The sequence below is a fragment of the Anomaloglossus baeobatrachus genome, chromosome 6 (assembly GCF_048569485.1).
Source record: "Anomaloglossus baeobatrachus isolate aAnoBae1 chromosome 6, aAnoBae1.hap1, whole genome shotgun sequence".
Lineage (NCBI taxonomy): Eukaryota > Metazoa > Chordata > Amphibia > Anura > Aromobatidae > Anomaloglossus > Anomaloglossus baeobatrachus.
This window is the reverse complement of record NC_134358.1, coordinates 17,265,918-17,292,885: the sequence shown is the minus strand read 5'-3', so window position 1 is coordinate 17,292,885 and position 26,968 is coordinate 17,265,918. Positions and strand designations below refer to the sequence as shown.

The window sequence follows — 26,968 nt, the reverse complement described above, 5'->3', positions numbered from 1 at the left end:
GCTCTGGGGGCATTATTGGTGGAGAAGGTGCTCTGGGGGCATTATTGGTGGAGGTGGTGCTCTGGGGGCATTATTGGTGGAGAAGGTGCTCTGGGGGCATTATTGGTGGAGGTGGTGCTCTGGGGGCACTATTGGTGGAGAGGGTGCTCTGGGGGCATTATTGGTGGAGAGGGTGCTCTGGGGGCATTATTGGTGGAGAGGATGCTCTGGGGGCATTATTGGTGGAGAGGATGCTCTGGGGGCATTATTGGTGGAGGGGGTGCTCTGGGGGCATTATTGGTGGAGAGGATGCTCTGGGGGCATTATTGGTGGAGGGGGTGCTCTGGGGGCATTATTGGTGGAGGGTGCTCTGGGGGCATTATTGGTGGAGATGGTGCTCTGGGGGCACTATTGGTGGAGAGGGTGCTCTGGGGGCATTATTGGTGAAGAGGGTGCTCTCAGGACATTATTGGTGGAGAGGGTGCTCTAGGGGCATTATTGGTGGAGGTGGTGCTCAGGGGGCACTATTGGTGGAGAGGGTGCTCTGGGGGCATTATTGGTGGAGAGGGTGCTCTGGGGGCATTATTGGTGGAGGTGGTGCTCTGGGGGCACTATTGGTGGAGAGGGTGCTCTGGGGGCATTATTGGTGGAGAGGGTGCTCTGGGGGCATTATTGGTGGAGAGGATGCTCTGGGGGCATTATTGGTGGAGGGGGTGCTCTGGGGGCATTATTGGTGGAGAGGGTGCTCTGGGGGCATTATTGGTGGAGGGGGTGCTCTGGGGGCATTATTGGTGGAGAGGGTTCTCTGGGGGCATTATTGGTGGAGAGGATGCTCTGGGGGCATTATTGGTGGAGAGGGTGCTCTGGGGGCATTATTGGTGGAGGTGGTGCTCTGGGGGCACTATTGGTGGAGAGGGTGCTCTGGGGGCATTATTGGTGGAGAGGGTGCTCTGGGGGCATTATTGGTGGAGAGGATGCTCTGGGGGCATTATTGGTGGAGGGGGTGCTCTGGGGGCATTATTGGTGGAGAGGGTGCTCTGGGGGCATTATTGGTGGAGGGGGTGCTCTGGGGACATTATTGGTGGAGAGGGTGCTCTAGGGGCATTATTGGTGGAGGGGGTGCTCTGGGGGCATTATTGGTGGAGGGGGTGCTCTGGGGGCATTATTGGTGGAGAGGGTGCTCTGGGGGCATTATTGGTGGAGAGGATGCTCTGGGGGCATTATTGGTGGAGGGGGTGCTCTGGGGGCATTATTGGTGGAGAGGATGCTCTGGGGGCATTATTGGTGGAGGGGGTGCTCTGGGGGCATTATTGGTGGAGAGGGTGCTCTGGGGGCATTATTGGTGGAGGGGGTGCTCTGGGGGCATTATTGGTGGAGAGGGTTCTCTGGGGGCATTATTGGTGGAGAGGATGCTCTGGGGGCATTATTGGTGGAGAGGGTGCTCTGGGGGCATTATTGGTGGAGGTGGTGCTCTGGGGGCACTATTGGTGGAGAGGGTGCTCTGGGGGCATTATTGGTGGAGAGGGTGCTCTGGGGGCATTATTGGTGGAGAGGATGCTCTGGGGGCATTATTGGTGGAGGGGGTGCTCTGGGGGCATTATTGGTGGAGAGGGTGCTCTGGGGGCATTATTGGTGGAGGGGGTGCTCTGGGGACATTATTGGTGGAGAGGGTGCTCTAGGGGCATTATTGGTGGAGGGGATGCTCTGGGGGCATTATTGGTGGAGGGGGTGCTCTGGGGGCATTATTGGTGGAGGGGGTGCTCTGGGGGCATTATTGGTGGAGGGGGTGCTCTGGGGGCATTATTGGTGGAGGGGATGCTCTGGGGGCATTATTGGTGGAGGGGATGCTCTGGGGGCATTATTGGTGGAGGGGATGCTCTAGGGGCATTATTGGTGGAGGTGGTGCTCTGGGGGCACTATTGGTGGAGAGGGTGCTCTGGGGGCATTATTGGTGGAGAGGGTGCTCTGGGGGCATTATTGGTGGAGAGGATGCTCTGGGGGCATTATTGGTGGAGGGGGTGCTCTGGGGGCATTATTGGTGGAGAGGGTGCTCTGGGGGCATTATTGGTGGAGGGGGTGCTCTGGGGACATTATTGGTGGAGAGGGTGCTCTAGGGGCATTATTGGTGGAGGGGGTGCTCTGGGGGCTTATTGGTGGAGAAGGTGCTCTGGGGGCATTATTGGTGGAGAAGGTGCTCTGGGGGCATTATTGGTGAAGAAGGTGCTCTGGGGGCATTATTGGTGGAGAAGGTGCTCTGGGGACATTATTGGTGGAGGGGGTGCTCTGGGGGCATTATTGGTGGAGGTGTTGCTCTGGGGGCATTATTGGTGGAGGGGGTGCTCTGGGGGCATTATTGGTGGAGGTGGTGCTCTGGGGGCATTATTGGTGGAGAAGGTGCTCTGGGGGCATTATTGGTGGAGGTGGTGCTCTGGGGGCACTATTGGTGGAGAGGGTGCTCTGGGGGCATTATTGGTGGAGAGGGTGCTCTGGGGGCATTATTGGTGGAGAGGATGCTCTGGGGGCATTATTGGTGGAGGGGGTGCTCTGGGGGCATTATTGGTGGAGAGGATGCTCTGGGGGCATTATTGGTGGAGGGGGTGCTCTGGGGGCATTATTGGTGGAGAGGGTGCTCTGGGGGCATTATTGGTGGAGAGGATGCTCTGGGGGCATTATTGGTGGAGAGGGTGCTCTGGGGGCATTATTGGTGGAGAGGATGCTCTAGGGGCATTATTGGTGGAGGGGGTGCTCTGGGGGCATTATTGGTGGAGAGGGTGCTCTGGGGGCATTATTGGTGGAGGGGGTGCTCTGGGGACATTATTGGTGGAGAGGGTGCTCTAGGGGCATTATTGGTGGAGGGGGTGCTCTGGGGGCTTATTGGTGGAGAAGGTGCTCTGGGGGCATTATTGGTGGAGAAGGTGCTCTGGGGGCATTATTGGTGGAGAAGGTGCTCTGGGGGCATTATTGGTGGAGAAGGTGCTCTGGGGGCATTATTGGTGGAGGTGGTGCTCTGGGGGCATTATTGGTGGAGAAGGTGCTCTGGGGGCATTATTGGTGGAGGTGGTGCTCTGGGGGCACTATTGGTGGAGAGGGTGCTCTGGGGGCATTATTGGTGGAGAGGGTGCTCTGGGGGCATTATTGGTGGAGAGGATGCTCTGGGGGCATTATTGGTGGAGAGGATGCTCTGGGGGCATTATTGGTGGAGGGGGTGCTCTGGGGGCATTATTGGTGGAGAGGATGCTCTGGGGGCATTATTGGTGGAGGGGGTGCTCTGGGGGCATTATTGGTGGAGGGTGCTCTGGGGGCATTATTGGTGGAGGTGGTGCTCTGGGGGCACTATTGGTGGAGAGGGTGCTCTGGGGGCATTATTGGTGAAGAGGGTGCTCTCAGGACATTATTGGTGGAGAGGGTGCTCTAGGGGCATTATTGGTGGAGGTGGTGCTCAGGGGGCACTATTGGTGGAGAGGGTGCTCTGGGGGCATTATTGGTGGAGAGGGTGCTCTGGGGGCATTATTGGTGGAGGTGGTGCTCTGGGGGCACTATTGGTGGAGAGGGTGCTCTGGGGGCATTATTGGTGGAGAGGGTGCTCTGGGGGCATTATTGGTGGAGAGGATGCTCTGGGGGCATTAATGGTGGAGGGGGTGCTCTGGGGGCATTATTGGTGGAGAGGGTGCTCTGGGGGCATTATTGGTGGAGGGGGTGCTCTGGGGGCATTATTGGTGGAGAGGGTTCTCTGGGGGCATTATTGGTGGAGAGGATGCTCTGGGGGCATTATTGGTGGAGAGGGTGCTCTGGGGGCATTATTGGTGGAGGTGGTGCTCTGGGGGCACTATTGGTGGAGAGGGTGCTCTGGGGGCATTATTGGTGGAGAGGGTGCTCTGGGGGCATTATTGGTGGAGAGGATGCTCTGGGGGCATTATTGGTGGAGGGGGTGCTCTGGGGGCATTATTGGTGGAGAGGGTGCTCTGGGGGCATTATTGGTGGAGGGGGTGCTCTGGGGACATTATTGGTGGAGAGGGTGCTCTAGGGGCATTATTGGTGGAGGGGGTGCTCTGGGGGCATTATTGGTGGAGGGGGTGCTCTGGGGGCATTATTGGTGGAGGGGGTGCTCTGGGGGCATTATTGGTGGAGGGGGTGCTCTGGGGGCATTATTGGTGGAGGGGATGCTCTGGGGGCATTTTTGGTGGAGGGGATGCTCTGGGGGCATTATTGGTGGAGAGGATGCTCTAGGGGCATTATTGGTGGAGGTGGTGCTCTGGGGGCACTATTGGTGGAGAGGGTGCTCTGGGGGCACTATTGGTGGAGAGGGTGCTCTGGGGGCATTATTGGTGGAGAGGATGCTCTGGGGGCATTATTGGTGGAGGGGGTGCTCTGGGGGCATTATTGGTGGAGAGGGTGCTCTGGGGGCATTATTGGTGGAGGGGGTGCTCTGGGGACATTATTGGTGGAGAGGGTGCTCTAGGGGCATTATTGGTGGAGGGGGTGCTCTGGGGGCTTATTGGTGGAGAAGGTGCTCTGGGGGCATTATTGGTGGAGAAGGTGCTCTGGGGGCATTATTGGTGGAGAAGGTGCTCTGGGGGCATTATTGGTGGAGAAGGTGCTCAGGGGCATTATTGGTGGAGGTGGTGCTCTGGGGGCATTATTGGTGGAGAAGGTGCTCTGGGGGCATTATTGGTGGAGGTGGTGCTCTGGGGGCACTATTGGTGGAGAGGGTGCTCTGGGGGCATTATTGGTGGAGAGGGTGCTCTGGGGGCATTATTGGTGGAGAGGATGCTCTGGGGCATTATTGGTGGAGAGGATGCTCTGGGGGCATTATTGGTGGAGGGGGTGCTCTGGGGGCATTATTGGTGGAGAGGATGCTCTAGGGGCATAATTGGTGGAGGGGGTGCTCTGGGGGCATTATTGGTGGAGGGTGCTCTGGGGGCATTATTGGTGGAGGTAGTGCTCTGGGGGCACTATTGGTGGAGAGGGTGCTCTGGGGGCATTATTGGTGAAGAGGGTGCTCTCAGGACATTATTGGTGGAGAGGGTGCTCTAGGGGCATTATTGGTGGAGGTGGTGCTCAGGGGGCACTATTGGTGGAGAGGGTGCTCTGGGGGCATTATTGGTGGAGAGGGTGCTCTGGGGGCATTATTGGTGGAGGTGGTGCTCTGGGGGCACTATTGGTGGAGAGGGTGCTCTGGGGGCATTATTGGTGGAGAGGGTGCTCTGGGGGCATTATTGGTGGAGAGGATGCTCTGGGGGCATTATTGGTGGAGGGGGTGCTCTGGGGGCATTATTGGTGGAGAGGGTGCTCTGGGGGCATTATTGGTGGAGGGGGTGCTCTGGGGGCATTATTGGTGGAGAGGGTTCTCTGGGGGCATTATTGGTGGAGAGGATGCTCTGGGGGCATTATTGGTGGAGAGGGTGCTCTGGGGGCATTATTGGTGGAGGTGGTGCTCTGGGGGCACTATTGGTGGAGAGGGTGCTCTGGGGGCATTATTGGTGGAGAGGGTGCTCTGGGGGCATTATTGGTGGAGAGGATGCTCTGGGGGCATTATTGGTGGAGGGGGTGCTCTGGGGGCATTATTGGTGGAGAGGGTGCTCTGGGGGCATTATTGGTGGAGGGGGTGCTCTGGGGACATTATTGGTGGAGAGGGTGCTCTAGGGGCATTATTGGTGGAGGGGGTGCTCTGGGGGCATTATTGGTGGAGGGGGTGCTCTGGGGGCATTATTGGTGGAGGGGGTGCTCTGGGGGCATTATTGGTGGAGGGGGTGCTCTGGGGGCATTATTGGTGGAGGGGATGCTCTGGGGGCATTATTGGTGGAGGGGATGCTCTGGGGGCATTATTGGTGGAGAGGATGCTCTAGGGGCATTATTGGTGGAGGTGGTGCTCTGGGGGCACTATTGGTGGAGAGGGTGCTCTGGGGGCATTATTGGTGGAGAGGGTGCTCTGGGGGCATTATTGGTGGAGAGGATGCTCTGGGGGCATTATTGGTGGAGGGGGTGCTCTGGGGGCATTATTGGTGGAGAGGATGCTCTGGGGGCATTATTGGTGGAGGGGGTGCTCTGGGGACATTATTGGTGGAGAGGGTGCTCTAGGGGCATTATTGGTGGAGGGGGTGCTCTGGGGGCATTATTGGTGGAGGGGGTGCTCTGGGGGCATTATTGGTGGAGGGGGTGCTCTGGGGGCATTATTGGTGGAGGGGGTGCTCTGGACACATTATTGGTGGAGGTGGTGCTCTGGGGGCATTATTAGTGGAGGTGGTGCTCTGGGGGCACTGATGGTGGAGAGGGCGCTCTGGGGGCACTATTGGTGGAGAGGGTGCTCTGGGGACATTATTGGTGGAGGTGGTGCTCTGGGGGCATTATTGGTGGAGAGGGTGCTCTCAGGACATTATTGGTGGAGAGGGTGCTCTAGGGGCATTATTGGTGGAGGTGGTGCTCAGGGGGCACTATTGGTGGAGAGGGTGCTCTGGGGGCATTATTGGTGGAGAGGGTGCTCTGGGGGCATTATTGGTGGAGGTGGTGCTCTGGGGGCACTATTGGTGGAGAGGGTGCTCTGGGGGCATTATTGGTGGAGAGGGTGCTCTGGGGGCATTATTGGTGGAGAGGATGGTCTGGGGGCATTATTGGTGGAGGGGGTGCTCTGGGGGCATTATTGGTGGAGAGGGTGCTCTGGGGGCATTATTGGTGGAGGGGGTGCTCTGGGGGCATTATTGGTGGAGAGGGTTCTCTGGGGGCATTATTGGTGGAGAGGATCCTCTGGGGGCATTATTGGTGGAGAGGGTTCTCTGGGGGCATTATTGGTGGAGAGGGTGCTCTGGGGGCATTATTGGTGGAGAGGATGCTCTGGGGGCATTATTGGTGGAGGGGGTGCTCTGGGGGCATTATTGGTGGAGAGGGTGCTCTGGGGGCATTATTGGTGGAGGGGGTGCTCTGGGGACATTATTGGTGGAGAGGGTGCTCTAGGGGCATTATTGGTGGAGGGGGTGCTCTGGGGGCATTATTGGTGGAGGGGGTGCTCTGGGGGCATTATTGGTGGAGGGGGTGCTCTGGGGGCATTATTGGTGGAGGGGGTGCTCTGGGGGCATTATTGGTGGAGGGGGTGCTCTGGGGGCATTATTGGTGGAGGGGATGCTCTGGGGGCATTATTGGTGGAGGGGATGCTCTGGGGGCATTATTGGTGGAGAGGATGCTCTAGGGGCATTATTGGTGGAGGTGGTGCTCTGGGGGCACTATTGGTGGAGAGGGTGCTCTGGGGGCATTATTGGTGGAGAGGGTGCTCTGGGGGCATTATTGGTGGAGAGGGTGCTCTGGGGGCATTATTGGTGGAGAGGATGCTCTGGGGGCATTATTGGTGGAGGGGGTGCTCTGGGGGCATTATTGGTGGAGGGGGTGCTCTGGGGGCATTATTGGTGGAGGGGGTGCTCTGGGGACATTATTGGTGGAGAGGGTGCTCTAGGGGCATTATTGGTGGAGGGGGTGCTCTGGGGGCTTATTGGTGAAGAAGGTGCTCTGGGGGCATTATTGGTGGAGAAGGTGCTCTGGGGGCATTATTGGTGGAGAAGGTGCTCTGGGGGCATTATTGGTGGAGAAGGTGCTCTGGGGGCATTATTGGTGGAGGTGGTGCTCTGGGGGCATTATTGGTGGAGAAGGTGCTCTGGGGGCATTATTGGTGGAGGTGGTGCTCTGGGGGCACTATTGGTGGAGAGGGTGCTCTGGGGGCATTATTGGTGGAGAGGGTGCTCTGGGGGCATTATTGGTGGAGGGGGTGCTCTGGGGGCATTATTGGTGGAGGGGGTGCTCTGGGGGCATTATTGGTGGAGGGGGTGCTCTGGGGGCATTATTGGTGGAGGGGGTGCTCTGGGGGCATTATTGGTGGAGGGGGTGCTCTGGGGGCATTATTGGTGGAGGGGGTGCTCTGGGGGCATTATTGGTGGAGGGGATGCTCTGGGGGCATTATTGGTGGAGGGGATGCTCTGGGGGCATTATTGGTGGAGAGGATGCTCTAGGGGCATTATTGGTGGAGGTGGTGCTCTGGGGGCACTATTGGTGGAGAGGGTGCTCTGGGGGCATTATTGGTGGAGAGGGTGCTCTGGGGGCATTATTGGTGGAGAGGGTGCTCTGGGGGCATTATTGGTGGAGAGGATGCTCTGGGGGCATTATTGGTGGAGGGGGTGCTCTGGGGGCATTATTGGTGGAGGGGGTGCTCTGGGGGCATTATTGGTGGAGGGGGTGCTCTGGGGACATTATTGGTGGAGAGGGTGCTCTAGGGGCATTATTGGTGGAGGGGGTGCTCTGGGGGCTTATTGGTGAAGAAGGTGCTCTGGGGGCATTATTGGTGGAGAAGGTGCTCTGGGGGCATTATTGGTGGAGAAGGTGCTCTGGGGGCATTATTGGTGGAGAAGGTGCTCTGGGGGCATTATTGGTGGAGGTGGTGCTCTGGGGGCATTATTGGTGGAGAAGGTGCTCTGGGGGCATTATTGGTGGAGGTGGTGCTCTGGGGGCACTATTGGTGGAGAGGGTGCTCTGGGGGCATTATTGGTGGAGAGGGTGCTCTGGGGGCATTATTGGTGGAGAGGATGCTCTGGGGGCATTATTGGTGGAGAGGATGCTCTGGGGGCATTATTGGTGGAGGGGGGTGCTCTGGGGGCATTATTGGTGGAGAGGATGCTCTGGGGGCATTATTGGTGGAGGGGGTGCTCTGGGGGCATTATTGGTGGAGGGTGCTCTGGGGGCATTATTGGTGGAGGTGGTGCTCTGGGGGCACTATTGGTGGAGAGGGTGCTCTGGGGGCATTATTGGTGAAGAGGGTGCTCTCAGGACATTATTGGTGGAGAGGGTGCTCTAGGGGCATTATTGGTGGAGGTGGTGCTCAGGGGGCACTATTGGTGGAGAGGGTGCTCTGGGGGCATTATTGGTGGAGAGGGTGCTCTGGGGGCATTATTGGTGGAGGTGGTGCTCTGGGGGCACTATTGGTGGAGAGGGTGCTCTGGGGGCATTATTGGTGGAGAGGGTGCTCTGGGGGCATTATTGGTGGAGAGGATGCTCTGGGGGCATTATTGGTGGAGGGGGTGCTCTGGGGGCATTATTGGTGGAGAGGGTGCTCTGGGGGCATTATTGGTGGAGGGGGTGCTCTGGGGGCATTATTGGTGGAGAGGGTTCTCTGGGGGCATTATTGGTGGAGAGGATGCTCTGGGGGCATTATTGGTGGAGAGGGTGCTCTGGGGGCATTATTGGTGGAGGTGGTGCTCTGGGGGCACTATTGGTGGAGAGGGTGCTCTGGGGGCATTATTGGTGGAGAGGGTGCTCTGGGGGCATTATTGGTGGAGAGGATGCTCTGGGGGCATTATTGGTGGAGGGGGTGCTCTGGGGGCATTATTGGTGGAGAGGGTGCTCTGGGGGCATTATTGGTGGAGGGGGTGCTCTGGGGACATTATTGGTGGAGAGGGTGCTCTAGGGGCATTATTGGTGGAGGGGGTGCTCTGGGGGCATTATTGGTGGAGGGGGTGCTCTGGGGGCATTATTGGTGGAGAGGGTGCTCTGGGGGCATTATTGGTGGAGAGGATGCTCTGGGGGCATTATTGGTGGAGGGGGTGCTCTGGGGGCATTATTGGTGGAGAGGATGCTCTGGGGGCATTATTGGTGGAGGGGGTGCTCTGGGGGCATTATTGGTGGAGAGGGTGCTCTGGGGGCATTATTGGTGGAGGGGGTGCTCTGGGGGCATTATTGGTGGAGAGGGTTCTCTGGGGGCATTATTGGTGGAGAGGATGCTCTGGGGGCATTATTGGTGGAGAGGGTGCTCTGGGGGCATTATTGGTGGAGGTGGTGCTCTGGGGGCACTATTGGTGGAGAGGGTGCTCTGGGGGCATTATTGGTGGAGAGGGTGCTCTGGGGGCATTATTGGTGGAGAGGATGCTCTGGGGGCATTATTGGTGGAGGGGGTGCTCTGGGGGCATTATTGGTGGAGAGGGTGCTCTGGGGGCATTATTGGTGGAGGGGGTGCTCTGGGGACATTATTGGTGGAGAGGGTGCTCTAGGGGCATTATTGGTGGAGGGGATGCTCTGGGGGCATTATTGGTGGAGGGGGTGCTCTGGGGGCATTATTGGTGGAGGGGGTGCTCTGGGGGCATTATTGGTGGAGGGGGTGCTCTGGGGGCATTATTGGTGGAGGGGATGCTCTGGGGGCATTATTGGTGGAGGGGATGCTCTGGGGGCATTATTGGTGGAGGGGATGCTCTAGGGGCATTATTGGTGGAGGTGGTGCTCTGGGGGCACTATTGGTGGAGAGGGTGCTCTGGGGGCATTATTGGTGGAGAGGGTGCTCTGGGGGCATTATTGGTGGAGAGGATGCTCTGGGGGCATTATTGGTGGAGGGGGTGCTCTGGGGGCATTATTGGTGGAGAGGGTGCTCTGGGGGCATTATTGGTGGAGGGGGTGCTCTGGGGACATTATTGGTGGAGAGGGTGCTCTAGGGGCATTATTGGTGGAGGGGGTGCTCTGGGGGCTTATTGGTGGAGAAGGTGCTCTGGGGGCATTATTGGTGGAGAAGGTGCTCTGGGGGCATTATTGGTGAAGAAGGTGCTCTGGGGGCATTATTGGTGGAGAAGGTGCTCTGGGGACATTATTGGTGGAGGGGGTGCTCTGGGGGCATTATTGGTGGAGGTGTTGCTCTGGGGGCATTATTGGTGGAGGGGGTGCTCTGGGGGCATTATTGGTGGAGGTGGTGCTCTGGGGGCATTATTGGTGGAGAAGGTGCTCTGGGGGCATTATTGGTGGAGGTGGTGCTCTGGGGGCACTATTGGTGGAGAGGGTGCTCTGGGGGCATTATTGGTGGAGAGGGTGCTCTGGGGGCATTATTGGTGGAGAGGATGCTCTGGGGGCATTATTGGTGGAGGGGGTGCTCTGGGGGCATTATTGGTGGAGAGGATGCTCTGGGGGCATTATTGGTGGAGGGGGTGCTCTGGGGGCATTATTGGTGGAGAGGGTGCTCTGGGGGCATTATTGGTGGAGAGGATGCTCTGGGGGCATTATTGGTGGAGAGGGTGCTCTGGGGGCATTATTGGTGGAGAGGATGCTCTAGGGGCATTATTGGTGGAGGGGGTGCTCTGGGGGCATTATTGGTGGAGAGGGTGCTCTGGGGGCATTATTGGTGGAGGGGGTGCTCTGGGGACATTATTGGTGGAGAGGGTGCTCTAGGGGCATTATTGGTGGAGGGGGTGCTCTGGGGGCTTATTGGTGGAGAAGGTGCTCTGGGGGCATTATTGGTGGAGAAGGTGCTCTGGGGGCATTATTGGTGGAGAAGGTGCTCTGGGGGCATTATTGGTGGAGAAGGTGCTCTGGGGGCATTATTGGTGGAGGTGGTGCTCTGGGGGCATTATTGGTGGAGAAGGTGCTCTGGGGGCATTATTGGTGGAGGTGGTGCTCTGGGGGCACTATTGGTGGAGAGGGTGCTCTGGGGGCATTATTGGTGGAGAGGGTGCTCTGGGGGCATTATTGGTGGAGAGGATGCTCTGGGGGCATTATTGGTGGAGAGGATGCTCTGGGGGCATTATTGGTGGAGGGGGTGCTCTGGGGGCATTATTGGTGGAGAGGATGCTCTGGGGGCATTATTGGTGGAGGGGGTGCTCTGGGGGCATTATTGGTGGAGGGTGCTCTGGGGGCATTATTGGTGGAGGTGGTGCTCTGGGGGCACTATTGGTGGAGAGGGTGCTCTGGGGGCATTATTGGTGAAGAGGGTGCTCTCAGGACATTATTGGTGGAGAGGGTGCTCTAGGGGCATTATTGGTGGAGGTGGTGCTCAGGGGGCACTATTGGTGGAGAGGGTGCTCTGGGGGCATTATTGGTGGAGAGGGTGCTCTGGGGGCATTATTGGTGGAGGTGGTGCTCTGGGGGCACTATTGGTGGAGAGGGTGCTCTGGGGGCATTATTGGTGGAGAGGGTGCTCTGGGGGCATTATTGGTGGAGAGGATGCTCTGGGGGCATTATTGGTGGAGGGGGTGCTCTGGGGGCATTATTGGTGGAGAGGGTGCTCTGGGGGCATTATTGGTGGAGGGGGTGCTCTGGGGGCATTATTGGTGGAGAGGGTTCTCTGGGGGCATTATTGGTGGAGAGGATGCTCTGGGGGCATTATTGGTGGAGAGGGTGCTCTGGGGGCATTATTGGTGGAGGTGGTGCTCTGGGGGCACTATTGGTGGAGAGGGTGCTCTGGGGGCATTATTGGTGGAGAGGGTGCTCTGGGGGCATTATTGGTGGAGAGGATGCTCTGGGGGCATTATTGGTGGAGGGGGTGCTCTGGGGGCATTATTGGTGGAGAGGGTGCTCTGGGGGCATTATTGGTGGAGGGGGTGCTCTGGGGACATTATTGGTGGAGAGGGTGCTCTAGGGGCATTATTGGTGGAGGGGGTGCTCTGGGGGCATTATTGGTGGAGGGGGTGCTCTGGGGGCATTATTGGTGGAGGGGGTGCTCTGGGGGCATTATTGGTGGAGGGGGTGCTCTGGGGGCATTATTGGTGGAGGGGATGCTCTGGGGGCATTTTTGGTGGAGGGGATGCTCTGGGGGCATTATTGGTGGAGAGGATGCTCTAGGGGCATTATTGGTGGAGGTGGTGCTCTGGGGGCACTATTGGTGGAGAGGGTGCTCTGGGGGCATTATTGGTGGAGAGGGTGCTCTGGGGGCATTATTGGTGGAGAGGATGCTCTGGGGGCATTATTGGTGGAGGGGGTGCTCTGGGGGCATTATTGGTGGAGAGGGTGCTCTGGGGGCATTATTGGTGGAGGGGGTGCTCTGGGGACATTATTGGTGGAGAGGGTGCTCTAGGGGCATTATTGGTGGAGGGGGTGCTCTGGGGGCTTATTGGTGGAGAAGGTGCTCTGGGGGCATTATTGGTGGAGAAGGTGCTCTGGGGGCATTATTGGTGAAGAAGGTGCTCTGGGGGCATTATTGGTGGAGAAGGTGCTCTGGGGACATTATTGGTGGAGGGGGTGCTCTGGGGGCATTATTGGTGGAGGTGTTGCTCTGGGGGCATTATTGGTGGAGGGGGTGCTCTGGGGGCATTATTGGTGGAGGTGGTGCTCTGGGGGCATTATTGGTGGAGAAGGTGCTCTGGGGGCATTATTGGTGGAGGTGGTGCTCTGGGGGCACTATTGGTGGAGAGGGTGCTCTGGGGGCATTATTGGTGGAGAGGGTGCTCTGGGGGCATTATTGGTGGAGAGGATGCTCTGGGGGCATTATTGGTGGAGGGGGTGCTCTGGGGGCATTATTGGTGGAGAGGATGCTCTGGGGGCATTATTGGTGGAGGGGGTGCTCTGGGGGCATTATTGGTGGAGAGGGTGCTCTGGGGGCATTATTGGTGGAGAGGATGCTCTGGGGGCATTATTGGTGGAGAGGGTGCTCTGGGGGCATTATTGGTGGAGGTGGTGCTCTGGGGGCACTATTGGTGGAGAGGGTGCTCTGGGGGCATTATTGGTGGAGAGGGTGCTCTGGGGGCATTATTGGTGGAGAGGGTGCTCTGGGGACATTATTGGTGGAGAGGGTGCTCTAGGGGCATTATTGGTGGAGGGGGTGCTCTGGGGGCATTATTGGTGGAGAGGGTGCTCTGGGGGCATTATTGGTGGAGAGGATGCTCTGGGGGCATTATTGGTGGAGAGGGTGCTCTGGGGGCATTATTGGTGGAGGTGGTGCTCTGGGGGCACTATTGGTGGAGAGGGTGCTCTGGGGGCATTATTGGTGGAGAGGGTGCTCTGGGGACATTATTGGTGGAGAGGGTGCTCTAGGGGCATTATTGGTGGAGGGGGTGCTCTGGGGGCACTATTGGTGGAGAGGGTGCTCTGGGGGCATTATTGGTGGAGAGGATGCTCTGGGGGCATTATTGGTGGAGAGGGTGCTCTGGGGGCATTATTGGTGGAGGTGGTGCTCTGGGGGCACTATTGGTGGAGAGGGTGCTCTGGGGGCATTATTGGTGGAGAGGGTGCTCTGGGGGCATTATTGGTGGAGAGGATGCTCTGGGGGCATTATTGGTGGATGGGGTGCTCTGGGGGCATTATTGGTGGAGAGGGTGCTCTGGGGGCATTATTGGTGGAGGGGGTGCTCTGGGGACATTATTGGTGGAGAGGGTGCTCTAGGGGCATTATTGGTGGAGGGGGTGCTCTGGGGGCATTATTGGTGGAGGGGGTACTCTGGGGGCATTATTGGTGGAGAGGATGCTCTAGGGGCATTATTGGTGGAGGTGGTGCTCTGGGGGCACTATTGGTGGAGAGGGTGCTCTGGGGGCATTATTGGTGGAGAGGGTGCTCTGGGGGCATTATTAGTGGAGAGGATGCTCTGGGGGCATTATTGGTGGAGAGGATGCTCTGGGGGCATTATTGGTGGAGGTGGTGCTCTGGGGGCACTATTGGTGGAGAGGGTGCTCTGGGGGCATTATTGGTGGAGGTGGTGCTCGGGGGCACTATTGGTGGAGAGGGTGCTCTGGGGGCATTATTGGTGGAGGTGGTGCTCGGGGGCACTATTGGTGGAGAGGGTGCTCTGGGGGCATTATTGGTGGAGAGGGTGTTCTGGGGGCATTATTGGTGGAGAGGATGCTCTAGGGGCATTATTGGTGGAGGTGGTGCTCTGGGGGCACTATTGGTGGAGAGGGTACTCTGGGGGCATTATTGGTGGAGAGGGTGCTCTGGGGGCATTATTGGTGAAGAGGATGCTCTGGACATTATTGGTGGAGGGGGTGCTCTGGGGGCATTATTGGTGGAGAGGGTGCTCTGGAGGCATTATTGGTGGAGGGGGTGCTCTGGGGACATTATTGGTGGAGAGGGTGCTCTAGGGGCATTATTGGTGGAGGGGGTGCTCTGGGGGCTTATTGGTGGAGAAGGTGCTCTGGGGGCATTATTGGTGGAGAAGGTGCGCTGGGGGCATTATTGGTGGAGAAGGTGCTCTGGGGGCATTATTGGTGGAGAAGGTGCTCTGGGGGCATTATTGGTGGAGGTGGTGCTCTGGGGGCATTATTGGTGGAGAAGGTGCTCTGGGGGCATTATTGGTGGAAGTGGTGCTCTGGGGGCACTATTGGTGGAGAGGGTGCTCTGGGGGCATTATTGGTGGAGAGGGTGCTCTGGGGGCATTATTGGTGGAGAGGATGCTCTGGGGGCATTATTGGTGGAGAGGATGCTCTGGGGGCATTATTGGTGGAGGGGGTGCTCTGGGGGCATTATTGGTGGAGAGGATGCTCTGGGGGCATTATTGGTGGAGGGGGTGCTCTGGGGGCATTATTGGTGGAGAGGGTGCTCTGGGGCATTATTGGTGGAGGTGGTGCTCTGGGGGCATTATTGGTGGAGGGGGTGCTCTGGGGGCTTATTGGTGGAGAAGGTGCTCTGGGGGCATTATTGGTGGAGAAGGTGCTCTGGGGGCATTATTGGTGGAGAAGGTGCTCTGGGGGCATTATTGGTGGAGAAGGTGCTCTGGGGGCATTATTGGTGGAGAAGGTGCTCTGGGGGCATTATTGGTGGAGGTGGTGCTCTGGGGGCATTATTGGTGGAGAAGGTGCTCTGGGGGCATTATTGGTGGAGGTGGTGCTCTGGGGGCACTATTGGTGGAGAGGGTGCTCTGGGGGCATTATTGGTGGAGAGGGTGCTCTGGGGGCATTATTGGTGGAGAGGATGCTCTGGGGGCATTATTGGTGGAGAGGATGCTCTGGGGGCATTATTGGTGGAGGGGGTGCTCTGGGGGCATTATTGGTGGAGAGGATGCTCTGGGGGCATTATTGGTGGAGGGGGTGCTCTGGGGGCATTATTGGTGGAGAGGGTGCTCTGGGGGCATTATTGGTGGAGGTGGTGCTCTGGGGGCATTATTGGTGGAGGGGGTGCTCTGGGGGCATTATTGGTGGAGGGGGTGCTCTGGGGGCATTATTGGTGGAGAGGATGCTCTATGGGCATTATTGGTGGAGGTGGTGCTCTGGGGGCACTATTGGTGGAGAGGGTGCTCTGGGGGCATTATTGGTGGAGAGGGTGCTCTGGGGGCATTATTGGTGGAGATGATGCTCTGGGGGCATTATTGGTGGAGAGGGTGCTCTGGGGGCATTATTGGTGGAGGTGGTGCTCTGGGGGCACTATTGGTGGAGAGGGTGCTCTGGGGGCATTATTGGTGGAGAGGGTGCTCTGGGGACATTATTGGTGGAGAGGGTGCTCTAGGGGCATTATTGGTGGAGGTGGTGCTCTGGGGGCACTATTGGTGGAGAGGGTGCTCTGGGGGCACTATTGGTGGAGAGGGTGCTCTGGGGGCATTATTGGTGGAGAGGGTGCTCTGGGGGCATTATTGGTGGAGAGGATGCTCTGGGGGCATTATTGGTGGAGAGGATGCTCTGGGGGCATTATTGGTGGATGGGGTGCTCTGGGGGCATTATTGGTGGAGAGGGTGCTCTGGGGGCATTATTGGTGGAGGGGGTGCTCTGGGGACATTATTGGTGGAGAGGGTGCTCTAGGGGCATTATTGGTGGAGGGGGTGCTCTGGGGGCATTATTGGTGGAGAGGGTGCTCTGGGGGCATTATTGGTGGAGGTGGTGCTCTGGGGGCACTATTGGTGGAGAGGGTGCTCTGGGGGCATTATTGGTGGAGAGGGTGCTCTGGGGACATTATTGGTGGAGAGGGTGCTCTAGGGGCATTATTGGTGGAGGTGGTGCTAGGGGGCACTATTGGTGGAGAGGGTGCTCTGGGGGCATTATTGGTGGAGAGGGTGTTCTGGGGGCATTATTGGTGGAGAGGATGCTCTAGGGGCATTATTGGTGGAGGTGGTGCTCTGGGGGCACTATTGGTGGAGAGGGTACTCTGGGGGCATTATTGGTGGAGAGGGTGCTCTGGGGGCATTATTGGTGGAGAGGATGCTCTGGACATTATTGGTGGAGGGGGTGCTCTGGGGGCATTATTGGTGGAGAGGGTGCTCTGGGGGCATTATTGGTGGAGGGGTGCTCTGGGGACATTATTGGTGGAGAGGGTGCTCTAGGGGCATTATTGGTGGAGGGGGTGCTCTGGGGGCTTACTGGTGGAGAAGGTGCTCTGGGGGCATTATTGGTGGAGAAGGTGCTCTGGGGGCATTATTGGTGGAGAAGGTGCTCTGGGGGCATTATTGGTGGAGAAGGTGCTCTGGGGGCATTATTGGTGGAGGTGGTGCTCTGGGGGCATTATTGGTGGAGAAGGTGCTCTGGGGGCATTATTGGTGGAGGTGGTGCTCTGGGGGCACTATTGGTGGAGAGGGTGCTCTGGGGGCACTATTGGTGGAGAGGGTGCTCTGGGGGCATTATTGGTGGAGAGGGTGCTCTGGGGGCATTATTGGTGGAGAGGATGCTCTGGGGGCATTATTGGTGGAGGGGGTGCTCTGGGGGCATTATTGGTGGAGAGGATGCTCTGGGGGCATTATTGGTGGAGGGGGTGCTCTGGGGGCATTATTGGTGGAGAGGGTGCTCTGGGGGCATTATTGGTGGAGGGGGTGCTCTGGGGACATTATTGGTGGAGAGGGTGCTCTAGGGGTATTTTTGGTGGCGGGGGTGCTCTGGGGGCATTATTGGTGGAGGGGGTGCTCTGGGGGCATTATTGGTGGAGGGGGTGCTCTGGGGGCATTATTGGTGGAGGTGGTGCTCTGGGGGCATTATTGGTGGAGGGGGTGCTCTGGGGGCATTATTGGTGGAGGGGGTGCTCTGGGGGCATTATTGGTGGAGGTGGTGCTCTGGGGGCATTATTGGTGGAGGGGGTGCTCTGGGGGCATTATTGGTGGAGGGGGTGCTCTGGGGGCATTATTGGTGGAGAGGACGCTCTAGGGGCATTATTGGTGGAGGTGGTGCTCTGGGGGCACTATTGGTGGAGAGGGTGCTCTGGGGGCACTATTGGTGGAGAGGGTGCTCTGGGGGCATTATTGGTGGAGAGGATGCTCTGGGGGCATTATTGGTGGAGAGGGTGCTCTGGGGGCATTATTGGTGGAGGTGGTGCTCTGGGGGCACTATTGGTGGAGAGGGTGCTCTGGGGGCATTATTGGTGGAGAGGGTGCTCTGGGGACAATATTGGTGGAGAGGGTGCTCTAGGGGCATTATTGGTGGAGGTGGTGCTCTGGGGGCACTATTGGTGGAGAGGGTGCTCTGGGGGCATTATTGGTGGAGAGGGTGCTCTGGGGGCATTATTGGTGGAGAGGGTGCTCTGGGGGCATTATTGGTGGAGAGGATGCTCTGGGGGCATTATTGGTGGAGAGGGTGCTCTGGGGGCATTATTGGTCGAGGTGGTGCTCTGGGGGCATTATTGGTGGAGAGGGTGCTCTGGGGGCATTATTGGTGGAGAGGGTGCTCTGGGGGCATTATTGGTGGAGAGGGTGCTCTGGGGGCATTATTGGTGGAGAGGGTGCTCTGGGGGCATTATTGGTGGAGGGGGTGCTCTGGGGACATTATTGGTGGAGAGGGTGCTCTAGGGGCATTATTGGTGGAGGGGGTGCTCTGGGGGCATTATTGGTGGAGGGGGTGCTCTGGGGGCATTATTGGTGGAGAGGATGCTCTAGGGGCATTATTGGTGGAGGTGGTGCTCTGGGGGCACTATTGGTGGAGAGGGTGCTCTGGGGGCATTATTGGTGGAGAGGGTGCTCTGGGGGCATTATTGGTGGAGAGGGTGCTCTGGGGGCATTATTGGTGGAGAGGATGCTCTGGGGGCATTATTGGTGGAGAGGGTGCTCTGGGGTCATTACTGGTGGAGGTGGTGCTCTGGGGGCACTATTGGTGGAGAGGGTGCTCTGGGGGCATTATTGGTGGAGAGGGTGCTCTGGGGACATTATTGGTGGAGAGGGTGCTCTGGGGACATTATTGGTGGAGAGGGTGCTCTAGGGGCATTATTGGTGGAGGTGGTGCTCTGGGGGCACTATTGGTGGAGAGGGTGCTCTGGGGGCATTATTGGTGGAGAGGGTGCTCTGGGGGCATTATTGGTGGAGAGGATGCTCTGGGGGCATTATTGGTGGAGAGGGTGCTCTGGGGGCATTATTGGTGGAGGTGGTGCTCTGGGGGCACTATTGGTGGAGAGGGTGCTCTGGGGGCATTATTGGTGGAGAGGGTGCTCTGGGGGCATTATTGGTGGAGGGGGTGCTCTGGGGGCATTATTGGTGGAGAGGGTGCTCTGGGGGCATTATTGGTGGAGGGGGTGCTCTGGGGGCATTATTGGTGGAGAGGGTACTCTGGGGGCACTATTGGTGGAGAAGGTGCTCTGGGGGCATTATTGGTGGAGAGGGTGCTCTGGGGGCATTATTGGTGGTGGGGGTGCTCTGGGGGCATTATTGGTGGAGAGGGTGCTCTGGGGGCATTATTGGTGGAGGGGGTGCTCTGGGGACATTATTGGTGGAGAGGGTGCTCTAGGGGTATTTTTGGTGGAGGGGGTGCTCTGGGGGCATTATTGGTGGAGGGGGTGCTCTGGGGGCATTATTGGTGGAGGTGGTGCTCTGGGGGCATTATTGGTGGAGGGGGTGCTCTGGGGGCATTATTGGTGGAGGGGGTGCTCTGGGGGCATTATTGGTGGAGAGGATGCTCTAGGGGCATTATTGGTGGAGGTGGTGCTCTGGGGGCACTATTGGTGGAGAGGGTGCTCTGGGGGCATTATTGGTGGAGAGGGTGCTCTGGGGGCATTATTGGTGGAGAGGATGCTCTGGGGGCATTATTGATGGAGAGGGTGCTCTGGGGACATTATTGGTGGAGAGGATGCTCTGGGCGCATTATTGGTGGAGAGGGTGCTCTGGGGACATTATTGGTGGAGAGGGTGCTCTGGGGGCATTATTGGTGGAGAGGATGCTCTGGGGGCATTATTGGTGGAGAGGGTGCTCTGGGGGCATTATTGGTGGAGAGGATGCTCTGGGGGCATTATTGGTGGAGAGGGTGTTCTGGGGCCATTATTGGTGGAGAGGGTGCTCTGGGGGCATTATTGGTGGAGGTGGTGCTCTGGGGGCACTATTGGTGGAGAGGGTGCTCTGGGGGCATTATTGGTGGAGAGGATGCTCTGGGGGCATTATTGGTGGAGGGGGTGCTCTGGGGGCACTATTGGTGGAGAGGGTGCTCTGGGGGCATTATTGGTGGAGAGGGTGCTCTGGGGGCATTATTGGTGGAGAGGATGCTCTGGGGGCATTATTGGTGGAGAGGGTGCTCTGGGGGCATTATTGGTGGAGAAGGTGCTCTGTGGGCATTATTGGTGGAGAAGGTGCTCTGGGGGCATTATTGGTGGAGGAGGTGCTCTGGGGGCATTATTGGTGGAGGAGGTGCTCTGGGGGCATTATTAGTGGAGGGGGTGCTCTGGGGGCATTTTGGTGGAGAGGGTGCTCTGGGGGCATTATTGGTGGAGGGGGTGCTCTGGGGACATTATTAGTGGAGGGGGTGCTCTGTGGGGCATTATTGGTGGAGGGGGTGCTTTGGGGGCATTATTAAAGGAGGGGGTGCTCTGGGGGCATTATTGGTGGAGGAGGTGCTCTGGGGGCATTTTGGTGGAGGGGGTACTCTGGGGGCATTATTGATGGAGGTGGTGCTCTGGGGACATTATTGGTGGAGGGGGTGCTCTGGGGGCATTATTGATGGAGGTGGTGCTCTGGGGACATTATTGGTGGAGGAGGTGCTCTGGGGGCATTATTGATGGAGGTGGTGCTCTGGGGACATTATTGATGGAGGTGGTGCTCTGGGGACATTATTAGTGGAGGGGGTGCTCTGGGGGCATTATTGATGGAGGTGGTGCTCTGGGGACATTATTGATGGAGGTGGTGCTCTGGGGACATTATTAGTGGAGGGGGTGCTCTGGGGGCATTATTAGTGGAGGGGGTGCTCTGGGGGCATTTTGGTGGAGGGGGTGCTCTGGGGGCATTATTGGTGGAGAAGGTGCTCTGGGGGCAATATTAGTGGATGGGGTGCTCTGGGGGCATTATTGGTGGAGGTGGTGCTCTGGGGACATTATTAGTGGAGGTGGTGCTCTGGGGACATTATTGGTGGAGGGGGTGCTCTGGGGGCATTATTGATGGAGGTGGTGCTCTGGGGACATTATTGGTGGAGGAGGTGCTCTGGGGGCATTATTGATGGAGGTGGTGCTCTGGGGACATTATTGATGGAGGTGGTGCTCTGGGGACATTATTAGTGGAGGGGGTGCTCTGGGGGCATTATTGATGGAGGTGGTGCTCTGGGGACATTATTGATGGAGGTGGTGCTCTGGGGACATTATTAGTGGAGGGGGTGCTCTGGGGGCATTATTAGTGGAGGGGGTGCTCTGGGGGCATTTTGGTGGAGGGGGTGCTCTGGGGGCATTATTGGTGGAGAAGGTGCTCTGGGGGCAATATTAGTGGATGGGGTGCTCTGGGGGCATTATTGGTGGAGGTGGTGCTCTGGGGACATTATTAGTGGAGGGGGTGCTCTGGGGCATTATTATATGAGGGGTGCTCTGGGGGCAATATTAGTGGATGGGGTGCTCTGGGGGCATTATTGGTGGAGGGGGTGCTCTGGGGGCATTATTAGTGGAGGGGGTGCTCTGGGGGCATTATTAGAGGAGGGGTGCTCTGGGGGCATTATTAGTCAAGGGGGCGCTACAGCGGCATTTTTAGTGAAGGGGGCGCTCTGTGAGCATTATTAGTGGATTTACAATTGTTAATTCTGCAACATTCACTGCTTTTTAGTCAATGGATGTTTTGCAGAGACTAAATCGTGGTGTAATTTCCAAAATGTGGTCAGGGCGTTTCTGCTTTTCTGGCACGTGGGGGCTCTGTAAATGGAGTCCGTAACCTATTCAAGGAAAATCTGTGCTCCAAAAATCAAATGGCGCTCCTTCCCTCCCGAGCCCTGTGGTGCAGCCAAACTGTACTGTACTGTACTGTCACATGTGGGGTCTTGCCGCGTTCAGGAGAAATTGTGTAACACATTATGGGCCCTTTTTTTTTTTTTACCTATTTTCCTTGTGACAATTGAAAATATTTGGTTAAAACAACATTTTTGTGGTAAAAATGTCATTATTTTTTGTTCACCGCCAACAGTATAACCTGTGGTGTCAATATGCTCACTGCACCCCTGGATGAATTCTTTGAGTGGTCGAGTTTCTAAAATGGGGTCACTTGTGGGGAGCTCGACTGTTCAGGCACATCAGGGGGTCTCCAAACACTACATGGCGTCCGCTATCTATCCCAGACAATTCGGCATTCTAAAAACTCAAATGGCGCTCCTTCCCTTCCGAGCCCTGCTGTGCGCCCAATCAGTAGTTTTCCACCACATAAGGTATTGTTGTACCTTAAATTGCATAACAAATTGTACGGTGCATTTTCCCTTATTACCCTTGTGAAAATACAAAATTTGGGGGTAAAGTAACATTTTTGTGGGAAAAAGTAAAATTTTCCTTCCACAATGCTTTAGTTCCTGCAAAGCACCTGAAGGGTTAATAATCTTCTTGGATGTGGTTTTGGACAGTTTGAGGGGTGCAGTTTTTAGAATGGGGTCACGTTTGGATATTTATATGTATGTTCCCCTCCGAGGCTTCTTGTACAGGATGTTCCCGTCCCCCGGAGCGGCGGCTTCTCCTCCTGAGCTGTTCAGTGTCCCAGAGATAATGATAAATCCTCTTTATATTTCATTTACTTTGGCCCCAATTCATCATTTTTGGCTTTTTTTGATCATTTTTCTTTTCGTTTTCTGGCTATGAAGTCTTTCATATGGCTCATGTGGTTCATAAATTTTGTGCAAAATCACAAATGCTCTTTATTTTTGTCTTTCATCTGTTTTGTGACTTTTTAAATCGATAAAATGGCACATTTTGAAAAATCGTTGCAAAATTTGCACCATCAATACCTGGCGTGCATAAAATCACCCAAAGGGGTGACCGGGAGGAAACGTCAGCCAAATTCAGCAACTTTTTAAAAAGTCGCCATTGATGAATCAGGCAAAAATATCTGGAAATTCAGCAGTCTGCCCATGATGGAAAATTTAAAAAAAAAAAAAAAAAAAAAAAAAATGGGCAAAAGCATAATATAAAATTTAGAAAAGGCGCAAATTAAAAGAGTAAGGCGCAAATGTATATACACACACTGTATATATAAGGTATATAGCCAGAGATAGCGCCTGGTCACTGGTGTAAAGAGAATGGACTCTAAATTCAGTAACATGATTTGTCAAAGAGTAGGAAACTTGTGCCGGACGTCAGGCTGAGATTCCGTTTAGATTTTAGATTATATATTCTAAAGGTATACAGAGAAAAACATGAGAAAGAAGGAAAGAGGGAAAAGAGAAAAAGAAGAGAAAGAAAGAAAAAAAAGAAAGAAAAAAGGGAGAAAGAAAGAGAATGAGAAAAAGAAAGACAGAAAAAGAATACAATAAAGAATGAGAAAAAGAAAGCGAAAAGAAAGACAATGAAAAGGAAAAAGAAAACATGAAAAAGAATGAGAGGAGAGAAAAAGAAAGAAATAGAGGAAAAAGAGAACATGAAAAAGAATGAGAGAAGGAGAGAAAAAGAAAGAAATAGAGGAAAAAGAGAACATGAAAAAGAATGAGAGGAGAGAAAAAGAAAGAAATAGAGGAAAAAGAGAACATGAAAAAGAATGAGAGGAGAGAAAAAGAAAGAAATAGAGGAAAAAGAGAACATGAAAAAGAATGAGAGGAGAGAAAAAGAAAGAAAGAAAGGAAAAAGAGAACATGAAAAAGAATGAGAGAAGGAGAGAAAAAGAAAGAAATAGAGGAAAAAGAGAACATGAAAAAGAATGAGAGGAGAGAAAAAGAAAGAAAGAAAGGAAAAAGAGAACATGAAAAAGAATGAGAAGGAGAGAAAAAGAAAGAAATAGAGGAAAAAGAGAACATGAAAAAGAATGAGAGGAGAGAAAAAGAAAGAAAGAAAGGAAAAAGAGAACATGAAAAAGAATGAGAGAAGGAGAGAAAAAGAAAGAAATAGAGGAAAAAGAGAACATGAAAAAGAATGAGAGGAGAGAAAAAGAAAGAAATAGAGGAAAAAGAGAACATGAAAAAGAATGAGAGAAGGAGAGAAAGAAAGAAATAGAGGAAAAAGAGAACATGAAAAAGAATGAGAGGAGAGAAAAAGAAAGAAATAGAGGAAAAAGAGAACATGAAAAAGAATGAGAGGAGAGAAAAAGAAAGAAATAGAGGAAAAAGAGAACATGAAAAAGAATGAGAGGAGAGAAAAAGAAAGAAAGAAAGGAAAAAGAGAACATGAAAAAGAATGAGAGAAGGAGAGAAAAAGAAAGAAATAGAGGAAAAAGAGAACATGAAAAAGAATGAGAGGAGAGAAAAAGAAAGAAATAGAGGAAAAAGAGAACATGAAAAAGAATGAGAGGAGAGAAAAAGAAAGAAATAGAGGAAAAAGAGAACATGAAAAAGAATGAGAGGAGAGAAAAAGAAAGAAATAGAGGAAAAAGAGAACATGAAAAAGAATGAGAGGAGAGAAAAAGAAAGAAATAGAGGAAAAAGAGAACATGAAAAAGAATGAGAGGAGAGAAAAAGAAAGAAATAGAGGAAAAAGAGAACATGAAAAAGAATGAGAGGAGAGAAAAAGAAAGAAATAGAGGAAAAAGAGAACATGAAAAAGAATGAGAGGAGAGAAAAAGAAAGAAATAGAGGAAAAAGAGAACATGAAAAAGAATGAGAGAAGGAGAGAAAAAGAAAGAAATAGAGGAAAAAGAGAACATGAAAAAGAATGAGAGGAGAGAAAAAGAAAGAAATAGAGGAAAAAGAGAACATGAAAAAGAATGAGAGAAGGACAGAAAAAGAAAGAAATAGAGGAAAAAGAGAACATGAAAAAGAATGAGAGGAGAGAAAAAGAAAGAAATAGAGGAAAAAGAGAACATGAAAAAGAATGAGAGGAGAGAAAAAGAAAGAAAGAGGAAAAAGAGAACATAAAAAAGAATGAGAGGAGAGAAAAAGAAAGAAAGAGGAAAAAGAGAACATAAAAAAGAATGAGAGGAGAGAAAAAGAAAGAAAGAGGAAAAAGAGAACATAAAAAAGAATGAGAGAAGGAGAGAAAAAGAATGACAAAAAGAACGAAGAAAAGAAATAGAATGAAAGAGAAAGAAAGAAATAAAGCTAAAAAAAAAAAAGAACAGAAAGGGAAAGAAACGAGAAAATTGAGAAATTAAGAGGTAAAGGAACGTAAGAGACACCAAGAGGACAGGAGAGAATTACAGAAAGAAAGGGAAAAAAAGAGTAAGGGAGAGAGAACAGGAGAAAAAAAAAAGATAATAGGATGAGAGAGAAAGGGTGATGAAGAGAGAGAATAAGAGAGAGAAAGACTGAGGGAGAGAGAATAACAAAGAAAGGGAGTAATGGGATGAGAGAAAGAAAGAAAGAAAAAGGAGAGAAGAGAGAATAAAAGAAAATATTAGACTGTAAAAAGCAAGAGATAAAATGAAATGAACAAAATAAAGAAAAGAACAAGGAATGAGAGAACACAAATAGAAAGAACAGAGAGAAGGGGACGTAAGCGTCAAATAAAGAAAAATGGAAAAGCATAAAAGGAGAGGTAAAGGGAGGTAAGATTCAAGCAGGGAAGAAAAAAACAGGGAAGGAAACAGGATGAGAGAGACAACTTTGAAAATTAAACGAGAATAAAAGAATGGGAGAGGGCGGAAGATAGGCAGAAAAAAAGGAGAAAAAGAAAGAGAAAAAGAGAGAAAAGGAAAGAGAAATAAAGAGAGAGTGAAAAAGAAAGCGAGAAAGAGAAAGAAAGAAAGCGAGAAACAGAGAAAGAAAGAAAAAGAAATCGAGAAAGAGGGAGAGGGAAAGAAGAAAGAGAGAGAAAGAGAAGAGAAAAAGAAAGAAAGGGAGAAAGAGATAAAGAAAGAGAAAAAGAGAGAAAAAGAAAGCGAGAGAGAGAGTGAAAAAGAGAGCGAGAAAGAGAAAGAAAGGAAGAAAAAGAAAGCGAGAAAGAGAGGGAAGGAGAAAGAAAGAGAAAAAGAAAGAAAGAGAGAGCGAGAAAGAGGACGAGAAAAAGAAAGAAAGGAGCCAAAAGTAAGAATAGAGAATAAAAGTTGTGTGAGGCTCAGCATGAAGAGGCGGTGATGGTGCTGTAATCTGGTCACTATCCAGTATTGCTGTGTCAGTGCCCCGCTCTCTGTAGCGCACACCATGTGGCGGCGGTGGGTCAGGTCTTGGCGCCGTCCTTCATTTTTCCTCCTTTTTTGTGTACTTTGCCCCCAATCTGCAGACTGTTTTGTGTGATACAGTAAATGCTCTCTGCTGGTAAATGTCTGCAGGCAGATAATGGAGCAGCGCGCTCCTGCAGACCGGCCCCGGCTCCTCCGGCTCCCCCAATATTTACAGGCACAGGAGAGTCTCTGATTACTCGGGTCTGGGTCGGACTTACCTGCAGCAGAAGCGTCTCCCCGAGCTCAGGCACAGCACGGGCACTGCTACAGCTCCTCCAGATATTCAATATTCTAGAAGCTTCTTCTCCTCCCTTTTCCTCAAGGAAAAATGAGTTGACATCTGGCAGAGAATCAGAAGTTGTGGAGAGACAATGGCCCGAAGATAAGATCCTCCCAAACAATGGCTGCCACAGATGTGCGGGGAGAGAGGAAACAACTGGGAGAATCTGAAGGAAGAGGCAGAAGTGGAGGACAGGATGGAGAGCGGAGGCCGGCAGCAGGAGGACGGAGGCCAGAAGGAGGCCGGCAGCAGGAGGACGAGGCGGGGGAAATCCTATTACTACAATTTGTCTTTTTCAAGGACTTTCATGATTTAGAGAGTAAATAATCACAATCTATGGCAGGGGTCAGGAACCTTTTTGGCTAAGAGAGCCGTAAACGCCACATATTTTGAAATATAATTCTGCGAGAGCCGTACAATATGTTTAAAGGGCCATTGACAGATCAATCGCTCCAATGTTCACTTAGTACAGCAAGGAATGCTCCTCCCTGCTGTATAAAGCCACAACTGGACTGAAACAATGGTACTACACTCTGCTACAAACAGACACACACAACTCTGCTACAAACAGACAAACACACACAACTCTGCTACAAACAGACAAACACACACAACTCTGCTACAAACAG

At 54.1% G+C, this 26,968-nt stretch overlaps 1 protein-coding gene across 3 annotated transcripts in view; it reads right to left on the bottom strand.

The window, feature by feature from the left end:
• The window catches only part of LOC142243884 (uncharacterized), a 113,421-nt gene extending 86,883 nt beyond the window's left edge, over window positions 1-26,538 (bottom strand). Inside the window, exon 1 of one of the 3 annotated variants that reach the window (XM_075316082.1) lies at window positions 26,278-26,538. The gene's annotated coding sequence lies outside the window, so the exon portion shown is untranslated. The remainder of the gene's footprint in view (window positions 1-26,277) is intronic. The other 2 variants (XM_075316081.1, XM_075316084.1) reach the window with 2 other exon arrangements.
• Between the last annotated feature and the right edge of the window lie 430 nt (window positions 26,539-26,968).